Source organism: Scophthalmus maximus, chromosome 16, assembly GCF_022379125.1.
Source record: "Scophthalmus maximus strain ysfricsl-2021 chromosome 16, ASM2237912v1, whole genome shotgun sequence".
Lineage (NCBI taxonomy): Eukaryota > Metazoa > Chordata > Actinopteri > Pleuronectiformes > Scophthalmidae > Scophthalmus > Scophthalmus maximus.
This window is the reverse complement of record NC_061530.1, coordinates 5,732,510-5,751,323: the sequence shown is the minus strand read 5'-3', so window position 1 is coordinate 5,751,323 and position 18,814 is coordinate 5,732,510. Positions and strand designations below refer to the sequence as shown.

Sequence of the window (18,814 nt, the reverse complement as noted above, 5' to 3'; positions counted from 1 at the left end):
CACACACACACCTTGCCACCAGAGATGTGCCGATCGCGTGTGATAAAACTGCCGCTTTTCTGGAGAATCGGTGTGGGTCAGTTTAGGTGCAGGTGTGTTTGTGATTTGCTGTGTGCGTGTGTGTGTGTGTGTGTGTGTGTGTGCGTGTGTGCGTGTGTGTGTGTGTCTGCCGAGCACAGACAGCTGGGTTGCCTAATCATTGTCATTACAACGGCAATCACGTTTTAGTCAGTATGAGCGGATAATGTGGAAGCACAGATGGTATCAGTGGACAATTAGTAGATACAATCAACATTTTGGGATTGGACAGATATATTATGTATTAACATTCATTACCAACACTATGTTTGTAATTATCTATGACCAACAGGACTGTGTTTCTCCCAAAGAGACAGAGCAGAAGGTTTAGGGGGTACAATGTCTGATGTCCAGATTTGAGGGTTTTTTAACTCAGAGAAAATTAACAGAAATAAAAATTGCGACGGTTAAAACATTTCAAGTTAAAAGATTTTCAACATGTATGGAATTTAAACGTGTCAAATAATGAAGCCAGCTATTCTAATAATACATGAAAGGACCAAAGCTGCCATGTCACGATGTGATCCACTGTAGCTCTGCCGCTGCAGGTTCTGGGACAATGGAAGTGAAAAGCAACAGATCAGTCTCTGATTAATGTGTGTGTGTTACATTGTTTATTTTCCCCTGATTCTGCGCAACCAAATAAACAGCATCGCTCCACTTCACGCGATGAGAGCTCGGGATTTTCTTTTTGTTATTATTTTATTAACCCCAAATAAAAGTGTAATCATACCAGTGAGGCCGGGCTCCGTCAATGTCGGTCAGTATTGCGGTGAAAGCATGCGGTTCTGCAGCTCTTTATCACTCCACAGATCAGAAGAAAATTAAACATGCTGCCCGACAGGAGATTCTCAGCACGCGTAAATAGCCCAGTAATTGCTCCATTCTGCATTTCTGTTCCCATACCTGCCAATCAACATGTTGAGGGGTTTTCTGAAACAATAAAAATGTTGTTTTAGAAAATAATTACGACAAAACAAACCCAGATAAACAAAACGATCACGTGGATAATGACTGGAAACTAATGAAAAACGATTATTGAGCCTCACCGCTGTTTACTCGGGGCCCAAGATAAAATACTAACACTAATTCCCGCTATCAGCTCAAGGTTTTAGCGATTCATTCTTTCTTCTGTACCTGGAAAACGTGAGCAGACATGTTTCCTTCGATTGTATTTCTGAGCTTCATCAGATCTGCTTCACGATTCAAACCGTATTCTCAGTGTTTAGGGCATATGGTACTTTCAGTACAACTGAGGTACTTGTCATTATTACACAAAGTTTACTAACTTACTACCATAATTATATCATTATTATTAATATTACAACATTTACTGTTGATGTAGCACTCTCATAAAATCCTGATAGGACGAGACACTGAAAATATGTGAGTATACTGGTGCAATAAAAAGACTTGCGAGGGACTAGGCTCATGACACTTGGCTTGAATTTCCAAATGTAAATATCCATGAAAAATCAAATCACTTTCTGAAAGTGCAGACTGAAGCGCCACAAATTAGTGTGCAACAACATCCTGTCACAACAGCAACGTCTCCCGACAGCCCACGATGTTTTCCAAAAACATTTCACAACCGAGGACGCAAATGAAAATATTGAAACACTTTGGAGATTTAATTTTAAGGCTCGTTAATACGTTCGAAGGCCTTTTCTTTTCCTTTTTTCAGGAATCTAAATTGGATGCTTTTGAATACTTCTCAACACCTGCACATTCTGTATACAAGCCCAGCAGGGACGTTAAAAACACTGTGTCAGTTGTGCGAACTCTGACCAGAGCAGGAGGGGGGGTGCTGTGTGTGTTTATCACTGCGTTACAGCCCATAATACAGTGTTGCTGTCCCTCCATTCCTGCGGCTCATCGTGACACTTGTGTTTTGACGGAGTACACCGAAGCCGGCTGCCTGGGTAATCCCAGATTTCCTATGGCACAGCTCTCAGCTTAGCAGAGGGCTTGACTAATAGCTTTCTTTTCAAATGATCGCTTTGCTACACGACTTCAGAAGAAGGCAGCGAGCGTGAAATTCAATTACGGCGCACACGCTCCGCAGCCCCGTCCAGAGCTGTCCGCTTTAATCCCTCATTTGCCCTCAAGGATTCTCAGCCTCTTTCAGCTGGACCTCTTCTCCGGGTTCTCCGTTTCACTGGTGTTGGCCCTCTGCGTGCCCTGCACATTTTGTATTTTCCTCTTTGGCCTTGCAATGGCCCACGTCGAACTTTCACAAGCTCCCACCCTTTGGGTCCTCACCAGCCCCCTTGCTCTGCCGCATATTCGACTTTGCCTGACCTAGAGTATTGCCTGTACATCCCTCCTCGGCCTTTTTTTTCACGTGAATGGATTCACTGGAAAAGAAATCCCAAGAAAAAATGGCAGCATCAGACACAAGTTCGCCCGACAAAGATCTTGGAGCAAAGGCAGAAAGCCGCTGGATGTTGTTCTGTAACATTAAAACTTTGTGACGAGGCGCGGAAGGAGGTTAGGCCGAATGGATGTGTCAACAAAACGTTAACATGGGAGACTGCTGATTGTTTCCTGTGTCCTACCAACAGTTAACATTTCATCCCCAACATTATTCTGAGTAGTGATTCTTTCAACCATGACAGTGGAGTCCGCAGTCTTTCCCCAACCCCGAGACTCAACATGGTGGTGGCCTTGGTTTTGGAAGACCCTGACAAATAGTGTTGCATTGCCAACGGAGACACTGAATCAGCAAAACACTGAACATCGTCGCAGTAATAACAGTTAAGTCTGATTAGGAGCTCTGAGGCTTCAGTGGAAAGCACCGCACACACAAAAAAAAAGTCACCATTTGTTCGCAGCGACAGACAATGTTACTGGGTCAAAAAATAAATCACGACTACTAAAATTTAAAACATTATATCCCATAGCACATGCGGAGACCCAGCAGAGCTGTGGGCCAAATGGAATTCTGGGTATCTTGGCGAGCGAAAGGGAGTCAGAGCCGAGGAGTGAAACACAAAACTTGCTCTTAATCAAGGGAAAGCAAGCACTCCCTCCTGTTGAAGCTGGAACTGCTGCAAAAGGCAAATTTCTCCCACCCGCAACCAGGAAAAGGAAATCTAATTATGAAAGTGATGCTCAATACCAATTATGTAATACTGGCTGATCGAAAGATATACTCTTCTACTGTATATAGTGTATAACAAGGCTACGTGGCCATTTTCTGAACTATCCCCCCCACCCGACCACTTCTCAGCCCTCTCTCCCCTCCCACCCTGGATCTGCTCTGTCTGAATTAGGGTCCGAGATGAAGGTCACTGCAAGTGACAGCGGGAGTGGCAAACCACATGTTACGTCCCAAAGCCCCATTAACCATTTGACATATTTTGGGCAGTGTGCTGCTCCCGACATCTCTAACAATCAGAGCATGAGAAGGTTCTCAAGTCAACATGTGCAGCTGATTTTCGAAAAAGGAAGATCCAGTTGGCATCCATTAGGATCACAACCGTATTGTAATGGGCTCTGACTGAGGCAGTCAAAACACTTGTTGATACTGTCAAAACCAAATATGATTAGATTAGAAACCTATGGTTTGCACTTTGTGTAGGGGAGAGTAATAAATAGCTTATTCGGGTGTTCGTCGAAAATGTGGGGCTTCACTAAACCACTCCCCCTCAGCAACTATCCAATTACACTGTAGCTGAGCTAACATAGCTGGGCAGCATGGATGGCCACATGGCTGCATTATTTGTCCAAAACCAAAGACGCAAAGAGCAGAGGCATGCACTGCGTTGGTGCTGCTCTACTGTAAGCTGCGAATCAGTGGCGTGCCATCAAGGCAAGCGGTCCTTGACCTGCTAAAGCTAAAAATATACAAGAGGAAGCGATATGATTGTTTACATCTTATCTCAGACCTGCGTTGTGTTCCTTACAGGATCTGTTGTTACCTGTTAGCATTCATTTTGTAATTCACGCTGTCTATCTGTGGCGGCAGCAGGTTAATGGCCCAAGATTCTTTTTCCTCCCCGACCTCTGACCCCTGAACCCTCACAGACTCAACGTCACCTGGTAAGTGACTGAGTGGCAGAGTCTGCACAGGCCGGAAATGGTATAAATAGGAATGGGACATACCCTGAAAAAGAAAAAAACATGTTGCTGACTATGGTGGGTTGAGGACTTTATATTTTCCGTATTTGACCAAATTCACGACCAAGGCACTTGAGGAACCGGCCGGATTCGAAACATGTTCCAGGGTCTTTGCCTGACAGAGTGGACGAGAGGCAATTTGCTAATTAAGTAATCCATTTAACAATTAATTCGTTTTTCTCTTTTTTCCCAGCATGGTGGTTAACCTTTTCTTTGGGTACGTTTCTGGGGTTTCCCCCTGGTAACCCCGTGCTTCACGTCGCAACGCTATGAACTGTGGGTAATTCCCGCAGCCAAAGTCTGCATCGATGCTGACTTACGGCATGAAGGGCTCCAAAGGGACTTAGAGGGAACGCGCCTCAAAGTGTGTGAGTTTGTGAGTGTGGACACTGAGATTGGGCCACTGTCTCTGGAAGCTAGCTTCGCTCCTAGACCTTGCATCTATCGTATGGGAGTCGGGGGCCTTGGCCGAGCAGAGAGGACAGCAGCTTGTTTTGGACTTTTTCCCATTGAGGAACAAACCTGGGATCTCTGACAGAGGACTGACTATATCTAACACGTTACCCTTGTCTCTGCGTCCACTGTACTGAGATCAGGCATGTTGCTTGCATTTTTTTCAAACACATCCACCATGTGGAAACTGTTCTTGCGCATTCAAAATTTACTTCATCTGTCTGCGTTCCTCCTCAGCACCATTTGGACAAGCACATTTCCCTGATTTAGCATCTCTCGTAAGATTTGCACAGAGTGTGAGACAGAATAGTGCAGCAGACAGTTCAATAGCCTACAGAAGTAAAAATAGTGTAACATAGCAGCCAGTAGCATACTTGTTACTTCCAATGTCAAGGGGCGGCAAACTATTAGCTAAATACATACATTTTGGGGTTTCATTAATCATGGACTGTTAAAAAGAAGCACATATACGTTGCATGGGAAAGTCTCTCTGCGGTGCTATTCGGGGAAGTTTTCTGAAAATACGTGTGTGAGACTCACCAGTTGGTTTTCATCTCGTTTCACTGAATATACTAAGAATAAGACCATTAATAATAATATTTAAAAAATTCAGGGGAGCGGTTACGGCGAGCTATAGGAACAGCTGACAAATGCCACTTAGACCTGGCTAAGTGGGCTGTCAACGGATACAAATGAGGAGTGAAGCTTCGTATATGCTTTGAAATTAAAAGACCTTTTGTTTTAAAATACCTGCTGCAAAATCTGACAGTTTCTTTTTCCGAATTTTCTTTTTTAATTCATAACTTTTCCCCCCCTCCTCTCAGTCATAATCACTGTTTCGTTTCGTGGAGTATATGCATGATTCGAGGCCCCCCCCCCCGCCCCTACAGAGACTAGACATGCTGATGGTCTCTAGGTCTGTGGTTTGCAGAGGTGGGGTGGAGGGCTGAGGTGGGTGCATGCCGGATGAGCTGAGCAGCCAGGACCGCCAAGAAATGCAGGGGAGGTTTCCTGCCCGGATCCTGGGCTGGGAACACAGTATCCCATATCCCTCTCCCATCCCCAGACCCCCTGAGGACGAGAGACAGACGGGGGGAATCACGCCATGTTCCTATACTCCAAATACCTCCACTTTGCTCTGCTGGCTCTTCTCCGCAACTTCTCTGCCGCTGGATTGTATGTCTTCTCCTGACTCCGTCTGACCCCCTGGCTCTGTGTCTGGGTCACTGCCTTGGCCTTCGTTCTCGCCTCTTGTTTTTCTGATTCTCTCACACTCACTCCCTTTGCTGTGTGTTTGGGTGGGGGTGCCTGTTTGTGTCTCGTAGGGGTTGGCTGGAAGCAGCGGTTGTGGTCTGGCCCGTGTTTAGGCACCGATTCACTGATTTGCACAAGCACAATGACATAACACTATGATTTGTGCTACAAATTGTTGAATGGCAATAATGCTCCCCAGAGTGATTTTAATTTTGATATATGTCGTAATCTGAAGCTCTGGTGCCTCACGGCTGCAACATTTAGCTAAAGCCAAGAGCAAACACTGCGAGAGGCTCTTGATACGTCACTCCAGTCAAAATGTCTGTTCTATTATTCCTCTAATTACGAGGGAGACTACATATATCATAGATTACACGCTCCACTGAGCCAGTTCACACAAATCTGGAAAAGGAGGAGAAGGTATTGAGACACCATGGCTGATAAGGGACATCACTGCTCTCTTATCAGATCCGCTGCTAACACAGCCAGATGCATGGGAAATCCCATGCTTTCTAACTCTGCAGACAGTGATTGTGTCATGAGGGCCGAGCGGCTGAGGACCAACAAATCACTTCTGTGAGTATGAGCCCTCTAAATCCAATATGATGTCCAGCGGCTCCACGCGAACTTTCACACTGTCTGTTTACTTGGCCCGGGAAGTCTCGGGATCATTCAATTATCTCGCTTAAGATTATTTGATGGCCAGTAAGGATTTCAAAATAAGCTAAACAAAATGCTTCTGGCTTGAGGCCAAAATGAGGCGTTCCCAGGAGCCGCTGGTGTGTGTGTGTGTGTGTTTGTGGGGGTGGGGGGTTGAGGACAGTGGATGAAAATAGCTGCCCAGACCGCGGGGAAAGCCCCTGTAAATTCTGGGACCGTGACTGCAGGCCGGCCCGATGGACACACAGCTGTAGTAGCAGCGCTTGTTGTAGCAGTGACGTTCAGTGATGGGCCTTTTGGCAGCACTTTGGTAGCATATTTCGTTTGGTTCTGTTTGTAGCCCAGCAGATGGGAAACAAGCTGGGTCCATGTTCTCGAGAGGCCCTGGGGGAGTGGAGGACCAGAGGGAGGGGATGCTGCCAAAGTGCCAATGTCGGCGACTATGACCATGGCTCTGGGCATGCTCCTGCTCAAGCAGGACAATTGCTTTTGCTGCGTTTCAAATCGGTGACCACACTCACACACTCTCCGTATTTCATCCACTACACCAGTGAGTATACATGTGGTTCAGTGCACCCCCTGGTGGATGTATTCCGACAGGCGCCCGAATCAAACATGGCTTCTGTGCCTCCACCGAAGTTGACGGTGGCAACGTTTGACTTTGATTGACGTTCACCAAAATATCCTCGTCCTGCCACCATTTTCAAAAACGTGAAACTATGTCGCTTCTAATGCATAGCCAAGATAGCTGACTCTGAGGGTAAGAAGTGTTCGTGGCTTCACTTTAAGTGTGAAGAGCTGGAAAATGGAGCTGCAGGAATGGACAGTTTGAGGAAACTGACGTGTTTACTGGACATTCGAGGATGTAAACCTTTTCGACTAATAACCCAAATTAACGTTAGGAACCTGAATATGAGCATAATATGTTGCCTTTGACACAAAGTGACTCTTTCAGTTTCTGTTGAACAGATGGCAAATTTTACACAAGATTTCCAAGAGATCCCACAAAGCAGGTTTGGTGGATTACCATCCTCTCCACCAAACAATGGACAGAGAGCGGAGCTCCTTCTCCAAAGGACTCATTCAGCCCTCTACCTCCCTCTGCGGAGGACCTGGTAAGTTCATCAAGGTTTTAAACGGTTTTGCTTATATTCTGTAAAGTAACAGAGTTCGTCGTATGAGTTGGAGGACTTGTTCACCATCAGCTGTATGGATGGGCTAAACCAATGATTTAAAAGAGCATTACCAGAAAGTTGGATGACTTCTGAGTAACATATATTTAAAAATCCCATGGATTACTGATTGAGACGTCCTGATTTACCGCCCCTTATATAAGTCTCAAAGCAACAGCATCATTTATTAGACCAGTCCTGCCTCTGGAATGCCTTCATCTTTCAATCTTCATGTCTTTAATTTACAACGCTGATTATCAGGGTGAACCTACAACACCCTCAATACCCAGCTTATAAAGTATGCAGCATAACATAGCAAGTAAAGCGGCATCTAGAGACATGAGTTTGTGCTTAATTTTGTTTTTTTTTGTTTTTACAGTCTCTTCTTCTTGGTGTTTTCCATATAAAAATTGTTCCTCTCTAAATAAAATTCAACATCGAAAATGTATTTATGTATTATACTTATACATTCATGTCATGAACTGAAAAGCTTAGATGGTACAAAGCGGTGAGACTCAACAAATGATCAGAGACAAAATATCACTGAGTAATAAATGGCAAAAATCCACGTGTCATTTGATATGCTCCACTATTACTGGCAAATTAAGTCCAGACAGGCAACAATTGGAGGGACACTGCATGTCACTGTAGGAGAAGATGGTGTTTCACAGAGGGAAGCATTGTAATAATTTAATACTTTTGGAGCTTAACCATTGAATAAGATCTTATAATACATCCAATATATGAAAGTAACATATATTTGTGGAGGAAACAGAAACGTGAAAGACAGAAATTGTGCATAACTATAACACTGCATGACTTTATAAAAAAGGAAAGCCATGTGTTTTAAAAAGGAAATTGTGAGAAATTATTTGTAAAGTGTAGTCTAGTAGTACCTACATGTGTCATACTAGGGATCTTGAAGAGCACGACGACAATGGATTCTTGAGGAGTATCCTGTGTGAGTTCCTTGTAACATCACAAATTAATTCATGATCAACACAAATGAAACCACAATACCATTTAAAAAAAAATATATATATATATATATATATATTATGACTCGATATGAAATACATACTTCTTCCTGGTGAAAAACAACGTTTAAGACACCCACAACCTCATTCTTCTTCGGACAAATGATGGCACTTTTTTTCAATTTCTGGTATACACAATTATATATTAAAGACTATCTGCAGTAGAATTTCTACTAATAGATATTGCCATTTTAAATATCTGAAAAAGTAAAGATAGTGAATATTCTATTATGGATATATCCATTAGGTAAACATGGGATCTTGGTCTCTCTCCGGACCTGAGCATCTGGTGTTGAAAGTGACCCGTCAAAAGAACGGAGACAAATTGTTCTCGCCTTCAACGTCTTAAAAGTCAACCTGATAAGCAGGCGGGCGTCGAGCAGTTGCGAGCTCATAGGTAATCTGGAGCCTGTGCACACGGAGCAGAAATGCTTCCCAGCGAGGCCTGTTTCCACTTGCTGATACTGTATTTTGTACAGTATACTGAGCTGGTTTTAAGTCTATAGCTCAGGCACTATTTTAGCATCTGTGTTACCTTCAACATCTCGGAATTCTCTGTGGAAGGCAGTGGGTGAAAATGAACCCTTAGCAACAAAGATAGATTCAATTGAACATGAAATTATGCAAATATTGTATCAACTGCCATATATAGTGAAAAATTTGCTCTATCCGATTGTGTAGAAAAGACAAGTACACCTGTTCCTATGGAAACAACAACCAGAATAAGAGATGTATCTAAATATGAGAGCGTGTTGTCGGATAATTCCCACAGTCCCTCATGTGCAGAAACGCAGGCTGCAGACACAACATATAGAAGAACAAAAATGATGGAAAGCATCTTCCTGATCCTAAAATATACCAGACATAGTGAAATATTAAATGTCTCCATTATCCTGAGAATGTTAGCACAAATATCAACACAGTCTCTTCAATGCTATTTGATCTCGAGTAAAAGGAGGGAGTGACCGATTTATTTTGAGAGTATTAAAAAAATGATGATGCCATGTGCAGCTGGCAGTACCGTAAGCAAACATCATGCCTTTCACTGGGCTATGAATCATAAGTAGGGGGAAGTTTGCAGACAGAGGTCCTTGTGAATGTGATGGTGTGGCCGAAGCTCCGGTCATGTCAGACTGTGTGGGAATCACAAAGAGGGGCAGGCCGAGTCACATGGGTCGTCCTGCTCCCAAAGATGTGGCCCTCCGTCCTCTCAATCTCTCACTCATTCCTTCCCCTCAGCGGCAGGGCCACCCTCTCGTTCGCACACACACACACACACACACACACACTTTTGTTTATTACACTGCCTCGATGCTAGTGCCACAGCTTTACCAGAGTGCAAAAGCATGCATTGCGCCTTCAGTTTATCATTTTGCACCCTCGGTTGAAACTTGAAAAAAAGATGCATCATCATTTAATCGTACCCCATCATAAAACTGATGGGCTACCGATGGGTTACTGAGTGTAGATGGATGAGGGAAACAATTCATTCAAAGGATTTTAGCACGGGGCTGCACCATAACAACATGTGTAAAAGGGTGTGAAAATGTTCCGAATGCACTCTATCTACAAAACATTTGTGAATTATTTCGTTTTTTTACATTATTAAATCAATATTTACAACGTAAAAACTATGCATAAAGGGCGTTTTATTAGTATCCCTGAAAACATTTGATGGACCTGGTAGATGATTGCTGGTCTATGGCACGACCTCTTGGTTGAAATGAGGTGCAGGTTGCACCTAAACCACAGAACAACATAAACAAATTTCAATATTTGAGGATAAATTTATTCTCAAATCGTGTTATACCTGTTATACTTTTACATGCAACCTAAAAGTTATGTTTGCATTTCAAGCGTTAGAATAATTCCGTAGGCACATCTTTTCCCAGCTTTGCTCAGTGTTTTACTGAAAGAGCTTCATTGCAACACTCTGAATATTATTCATTTTACAAATCATTCAAACTGGATATTAGCTTTTGTGCATGTATGTATACATAGATTGATTGTCCTTATACAGTTATTGTTAAATTATTAATGTAGAACATCTAAACAGACTATACATTATACGTTCATATGCAAACTTTCACTGTCATAAAAAGATGATTAAACTTGTGTCATCTGTACCAACTCTACCAATACATTTACACCCCTCAGTGCATTGTATTTGTGTGATAAATGCAGTCAGGGCATGATACCAACATTATTTTACCTGATATCAAATAACATCTCACATGAAATGTGATAATCATATCTTCGTTGTTGCGGTCGAAAAGTATTCGACCGCAGCAGAAGTGCAGACAGTCGGACATTCTCTTAGATGTTATTTTTTAATTGAATCATTTATACTGCAGTCACATATTTATAAAAGTCAGTTTTTAAGAAAACAGGTCAGGATATAGAAATTGAATAACCTTTAAAAGTTGAGACAACGTCTATGTTTTAACCCACCATTGGTTCACATTTCATTTTGGTCATATTCGTCAACCCTCTGACAGCATCTATGTTTAGACGTCATTCGTTTGCATGGGGGTACTGCGGATGACTTTTTTACAGCTGATACAACAGGAAGTGTAAAATCACAGTGTTATGCTGCCGCACCAAGTCCCCTAACATACATTAAAGCTAAATGTGATCCATGAGTCCACCGAGGAAACCATATAACCCCCCAACCTCTCTTCTGCACGCACACGTGAAAGCCGACCAGTTACAAGCATATTTTAAGCAGTAGAGTCAAAACAATGCTATATATTTAAAATCCTGTTGCTCACATTGCACCTGTTAACAAACCACTGGCACTGTTTTCTATTGCCAACGGGGAAAAAAAAGGTCTCGAAATAGCTTTCCCATGAGCCTCTGGTCTTAAAATAAAAAAGAGGGGGGCTGGCAGATGCCGCCCACCGCACTAGTGCGACCCTGTCATGGGAACCATGCTACACTGTCTGTGGAGATTTCAGCAGAATAACTGAAACCGTCATCCCTCAGCATCTCTATTTACATCGCTTATATAAATGCCTGTATGTGCGTGCGAGTGTGTGTGTGTGTGTGTGTGTGTGTGTGTGTTTGCACGTGTGCCAGGGCTTGCACACAGGTTCGCCACATGCTCGTGCTTGAGGGTGATGCCTTGTTGACTCAGACGCGGTGAGTGAGAGGAGGAATAAGCAAATCGCATTAAAAGTGAAGGAGTGAAGAGCCAATAAGACCTGTAAACAAAAAAGGGCATGCTAGCCATTATTGCCAAGGTAAACACACACACACACACACACACACACAAACACACACACACACGCGGCACACTTCAACAAAAACATTTACATTAAACACCACACAGAAGACCATTTATTAAAAGAAAACAATAATGCTACGCAACTTACAAAGCTGAAGCATCTCTGAAAACCCCAGCAGGCTCTATCCACCAAAGAAAAGGGAGAATTCCACTGAAATGAATCAGGTTTTTTGGGGGCGCTGAAGCAGTATCGGCTTAACCGAAGCACACCAGCCAGTGCTGTTCACCTTTCTCTGCTTCCTTCTCAGACTGCACTCTATTTTAGGGACTTCTGATGACTCCATCTTGGCCACATCTGCCTTTTTCCACTGCAGAAAAAAGTTATTCATAATCCTCCCAATAACTCAGCACTGTTTGTCCAGTGTGATAAAGCAAAGGGAGCGTTCACAATCTAAATTTGCATTCTTCAGAAGTGAATGGCTTTGTCAGATGGAGTAACACAGTTTGCCGCCTCTGCCTCCTCCCACTGCCGGGAGGCTGTTTACATGGGGACAGCTCAGTGATCCAGAGAGGAGACAACGCTGCTGGCTTCTCCCCACAAGAGGGGCCTCCTTGGGTGGGCAGCTTTCCCCCCCACTCATGCTCCAAGATCATTCCCAGAGAAGCACAAGCAGAAGGAAATTCTTAGAGGAATTGAAATATTCTCTACCAAATAGTCGGTTTTATGACACAGCCCTCCTCTCAGCTACACTATCTTGCCTTTAAAGCCTGTCACTGTCAGTGGGAAAGTTGAAATATGAACCTAGATTATCCCCAGAAATAGGAGCAAAACAGAAACAGAGAGTCGTTGATGGGGGGGGAATCCCCTTTAATCTCATCTGTGCAGTTTCAGGGATATTTGGGGTGCGGGTCAGCACCAGGAGGACAGAGGTCAGAGGCGAGGCATTAAACTGATTTGAGAGGTCACGGGACAGGGCCTCAGATCCTGTACTGCACTCAGCTATCTTGGCTTTAAGTAATCAAAAACACAAGCTGTAGTGATTCCCAGAGTGTATTCCTGGATAATACAAGTGAGAAAGCTCTGGCACGCGGATAACGTGGATATACCTTCATGAGACTGCCTTTTACCCTCATGCACGACTTGTTTTTTTTTTGCTTGTATTCTTAGGGCCAACACACAGTTTATCCAAAGTCTGGGGTGCAACGGAATCGGAAAGCAATTTCCATTCAAACTTGCATGGCTGCAGATAAATGCACCTGAGGCCTCTGAATGCAGCTCTTGGCCGTCTTTAAAGAAGAGTAGCCCGCAGTCTGCCCCGAGTGAGAAGGTAATCTCAATCAGCCACAAGAAGCAGCCCTGTAATGCAAGGGGTTTATGGGTATGAAGAGGCTGTTGACACTCGATAGCCAGCAGTTAGTTATGAAATGGAGGGAGGTTAAACCACAGTTACACGGGCTAAAGCCAATGCCCCGGTGTGTCTAACTGCTACAGAGTCCGGAATGTGATAATACGAAGGCCGTTTGAAACTGTCCGACAAAATGTAAGGGAATGCGTCGGCGCATAATGCGGTGAGTTAGATCATCAAGATGGAGCGCAACAAACTGCAGCAGTGAGAGGACAATGTGGCTAAGTGGCTCACCTCATGTGTTAAATTCACTGAGCACCGGCCTTCCCTGCGAGCTACACCTATCCATTGTACACCAGCACACATAGTACGGATCATTTCTATATTCGTACAGCTGTAGTGTCACCGACACCTCGGGTTCAAATAGTTAGATCATTCTATTATATAAATTATTCACAACACTCCAGTTTAGTTGTTTTGTATTGACATGTTCAGTTAATATTTAGATTTGGATGATATTTTACTCCCTTTTCTCGGCTGTGGGTCTATGAACAGTCAATTATGGCAACAACAAAAATGAATTTAGCTCAATCAGATGTTGTTTTGCTTTTTATAGGCCTTTATGAATGTTTTTTAACACTTTGATTGCATACTGAGAGGAATTCGGAGCTGCTCGCGTCTTATCTCTTCGCGCAGCCTCGCTCTGACTAAGCTGAACCTCAGCTTGACTTTTTCTTTCAACAGGGAATTTACGGGCATCAAACTGAAACACTTTGTTCCACTCTCAGCGCCCCGTCTCTGTTTTCTCCCACAGCCTGGAGGCGGTACAAGAAGCGGGGCTTTACCCCGCCACCTGCACTTCATTACTGCGCTCCTTTGTGGCTACGTACATCTTGTGTCTTTTTTGTGTTTTTACATAATTCATGGGTCACAAAATCAGGCTTGAACCGGAATCAGGATTGTTCTGGTTTACATATTCTCACATAATGTCAAAACATACTTCCATCTCTGCATTTCTATTATTTATTACATTTTTGCTCGAACAAGAATATTCCAGGACTATATCTTAGAATGGTTTTCCAATCGGCCCACAATATTTATTAAAGGCCACTTGCATTTTATATTTCGATTGGGGGAACAAATTATTACTATTTATTAGCTTGTATATTATATTCCTCCAAGCAAAAATTATTTTACACAGCTCAATCAATTTTTCAAAGTAAAGGCTATGCACACGTTCCCATGATAAGGTTGAAACGGGGATTGTTTTTCTTTTCGGGTATAGTTGAATGAGATATGTAAAATGAATGTTCCTTAATTTATGAACACGTTTCATTCAAAACGCTTTATTGTGCAGAATAATCCTTGTTATGCTGCCTTTGCTTGTTTACATACCACCAAACACACCGGCATACCGTTAACAATGCATCAGGGTATTCTGGAACACCAGCGTTTGTCCCGCCATTCTACCTGTCCCTTTAACACAGACATTTGGCTCTGAATACCTGCTGCCTTTTTGCTTTCGGCAAAAGGGCAGTACAACAAAGGTGCAACATTTCGTCCTTGAGCAGACTGCGTTAAAGAAGTGGCTGAAACCTCCATGTATGGACCGACGTAGAGAAAATTTTAACCAGACAATAAATTGGTAAAGATAAAGTACCCTAAACCCCACCAGCTACCTCTAAGTCTTTTCTCTGATCCCTTTGACCCATTCCATGCTGACATAAAATGCTATGCACATGGGCATCACTGACAGCAAGCTCTCCCCTCCGTCATGGGTCAAGCAATTCATCCCGAGCAGTGGAATTAAAGACAGTAGATATCTTCAGATGTTAATCCCTTTTAAAAGATTCAGAGATGGTGTGATCTCATGACATGCACTGGATGTTTTCAGAAGGTCTTATTCAAAAGAATCTCGGTGTAGCTGTTGCACTTGGTACATTGCTCTGGGAACGACAGCGTGACCTCTGTTTGACCCCTGCCTTCCACTCCGACCCATAGGAAGTAATCTGCTGTCAGTTGAAGGTAATAACGGTCGTGAGGTAATGAAACAACACTGGCATGAGATCCGAAGTGGCTCTAACCTGACAACGTCAAGGTGCCATTAGATGAGGTTGGGTGGTCATATAGTATGCGTGTCTATTTCGAGAAAGGGTCTCATACAGGCTGCTTATCTGTAAGGCATCATTCCACGAAAATGAAGAAAAAAAACCATAAAATACATGCACAAAAACCAGAGGGATGTTTCAGTGACACTAGTTTGATGTTGCAGGTCTCCTGACACGCAAGGCTGTTTGGAAATAAGCCTCATGCTGCTTAGGTGTGACAGTAAAAAGGCCCCTTGAGGTTCCTTTTGACAGGCTGCAATAAATGTCACATTCATGAACTGTTTTTCATGCAGACAAAAGGCACACCATCGAGCAGGTAACACACAGAAGGTCTGTAAAATTGCTACTGGGAGTCAGACTAAACACAGCAGCTCCTGCAGATTGATACAGTATGTACTATGGTATTTTGGGAGTGAACTTTTATGGGGTGCAAAAATGTACATAGTCACTTTTCATGAGGGGCAAGTACTGGTTAAATCCCTGCAAACTAGCCATTAAATCATCATTCTGAGACATTGTGAGTGTCAGAGCTTTATTCTACTGTATATGACTCTGGATTTCACGTGGGATCAAATGGCCTGAGTACAGAGGTCACTATGGGAAAACAAGACAATCTATGTTCTTAGAGGAAGGATAAAGTATAAAATGAGAGGATCGCAGAACAAGGAATATTAAAGGCTTATGGTGGAGTGACTGAGAGCTGACAAGAGGTTTTATTGATCACGTTGTAGGAAAAAACACAACACGAGGAGCCAAACTACAACTGACAAGCTCAATTTTACTGTGACATTGAAGTCTGGAAAACATCTGCCTGAAAATCGATTAAGACCCATGTGGTACATAGACGGGGATTAAGTTGATGACATAACCTCCCAGACACGCATTACAACTAGGTTTTATGTATATGGTGCATGATTCCTCACCTCATGACACATTTATTCAGGCATTAAAATCATTCATTTTCAAAGTCAAACTGATGAATCCTTTCCCCTAAAGCAGACCATGATGGGCAGAGGAAAAGTTGGATGAAGGTGAAACATCTCCAAGAAACCACGACCAAGTCCAAACACAACGCTTGTAAATTCTCAGTTGGTCATTGCAGTTGGTTGTAGGAGCAGGCATTGTGCCCCAAGTAAAAATTGACCAAGGTTTTTTTGCTTTGTTTTAATCCACAACCATAAAAAACCACTGAACTAACTCTGCCACAGCTCTGGCTGTGCGAGTCTCTTGATTTTAATAATTCAGACAAAGACCAAAAGATATTAAGCTCGTGTGAAGTGGACAAAAGTCTTACCTGCTCACTGGCTGTCAGAGCATTCCTATGTCGAGCCACAGCTTAATGTCCTCCACCTGTGAGAAACAAGATATAGAGTAATGATAAACATTATTAGGTTCACCTTTGCCAAGAAGTCTACTGTATTATGTCATATTTCATGCACAAAATATCATAAGTCTCAACGCTCCCCATGAGATGTGGCGGAGTGGGATGAGAAAAAAAGCCTCCATCCATTTAGTGTCTTCCGTTGATTGACAGTGCATCAAAGCGAAGAAGCACAACCCCTTGAAGGCTCCAGCCGATGTGGACCAGGATGCCTGGGCGCGTTCTCCTGCGGTTTGTTCTCTGGTGGGGCAACAAACTGCCAAGATGCGTGTACTGTAATCAAGCAGCCAATAAATACACCAGAATAGCACGACAAGAATGTTCACACAGTTAATGTTGATCTCACAGAGCGCCAACAGCTCTGTCGGTCCCAGTAGGATCGGGGAGAGGCTGCGGCAGGGAAATGGCCACATTCCAGTTAATTGAAGACGACTTGATTTCTACGTCTCAGTGCTGAAAGCCTCGGCTTATTGCGCAACCATGTGGATCCATTAACGTTTGATGCTGAGGCGGAGTGATATCAGTCAATTAAAGAGAGGAAACAATGGAGGGCATAGTTTGGAGCTTAATTGTTTGGGTGATGTGCAAGCCATCTGATTTTACTATCTTACACAAGCAGAAATAAAAAGCACAGAGACACGTGAAAAATGAAGATGGAAGCAGATGCCATTTTTTTATATATATCCCGAGAGACTGAGATGAATCAAGATTTCGTGTTTTTCCTCAGCTTTGTCATTTCAGATCACCCTGACTGAATGGTACAGTAAAAACCTATGTTTCCTCATGTATAGTAATCTATTACGTTACTGAATCACTGAAGAAACAACTCTGGACTGCATGGTTTAATAGATCATGTAAACATAATTCTTTCCCATGTGATAAGAGGACAAGGAGTACAGAACATTTCCAAGGAAATGTCGCTGACATGAAGTCATGCCATTTCTCTCGGCTACTCTAATGGCAGAACTGAGTATTTTTGTCGGGAGAAAGGGCCAACAGCAACAGCAGTAACCTCCAGTTTTCATGATCTTTTCATACTCTACGAGTACAAGTACCGGGAGCATCTCTTCTAACCTTCAGGGTCAGGAGGAAAGTATTCTGCTCCATCGTCAATACACCCGAGAAAGACTAATGACACAGAATGTATTTGGAAAGGACAGATTTGTGTCTTTTTTGGCATCACATACTTCCTTTTCCCCTTGAGTGAAGGATTTAGTGTATAATCTGTTCCAGGATACAGACAACAAGGCCATAACCCAGTGGAAGAATTCACAGCCTTGTCCATGCCCATTCATCCAGACCATTGCCCATTCTTGACAGTTTTACTTTGGTCTTTTTCAGCCCTGTTTTGATCTATGTATGCACGCTGCTTGAGGGAGAGTTAGACTGAGGATTCAAACAAGGAGAACCCAAGACCTCATCCCACCTAGATTGTTATTACAGGCACATTGTGTACCCAGACATCAGAGCTCTCTCATTCAGGGTCGGCCTGGGAACAAAATTCGATCCTGGCAATTTTTCCCCAACATCGCCTATGCACTGCAGTATTAGGCTATTTAACAGGCTAAATAGATTTTTATTAAACTTGGCAGCGTTGCTGTTGTTGTCATAATCATGTGGGGAGGCCGGGCTTGGGAGACGGACGTGCTAGCAAGGAGTCTAAAACCAATGGGCACTGGCAATTAGCGCTACCACGTCCCTTATAGGGCAGTAAGCGACTTTGGAGAATGTATATATATATATATATTTGGGGTTTTTTGACGGCACTGGTCAGGGTTCGAACCTACAGTCTCGGGTATGGGAGACAGACGCGCTAACCACGAGGCTGAAACCTCTGAGTCGTAGCATTTGTCGCCAGCAGGTGTCTCAAGGTGTCGGGGAGTGATGTTTACAAACTGCACAAACTCCATTTTTTTGGTTTTCAATTTACAGAGCTGACTGGCTGGCGGACCGTGAGGAAATATGTCCTGAATTTTA

General features: G+C 43.3%; 1 protein-coding gene across 7 annotated transcripts in view; it reads right to left on the bottom strand.

Moving 5' to 3' along the window:
* Positions 1–18,814, bottom strand: part of myocd (myocardin) — a 106,422-nt gene that overhangs the window by 74,427 nt on the left and 13,181 nt on the right. For 6 of the 7 annotated variants that reach the window (XM_035611614.2, XM_035611616.2, XM_035611619.2 and 3 more), the window contains exon 2: positions 16,751–16,806. The gene's annotated coding sequence lies outside the window, so the exon portion shown is untranslated. Of the gene's footprint in view, positions 1–12,150; positions 12,257–16,750; positions 16,807–18,814 lie in introns of those variants that run through there. The other variant, XM_035611615.2, reaches the window with a different exon arrangement.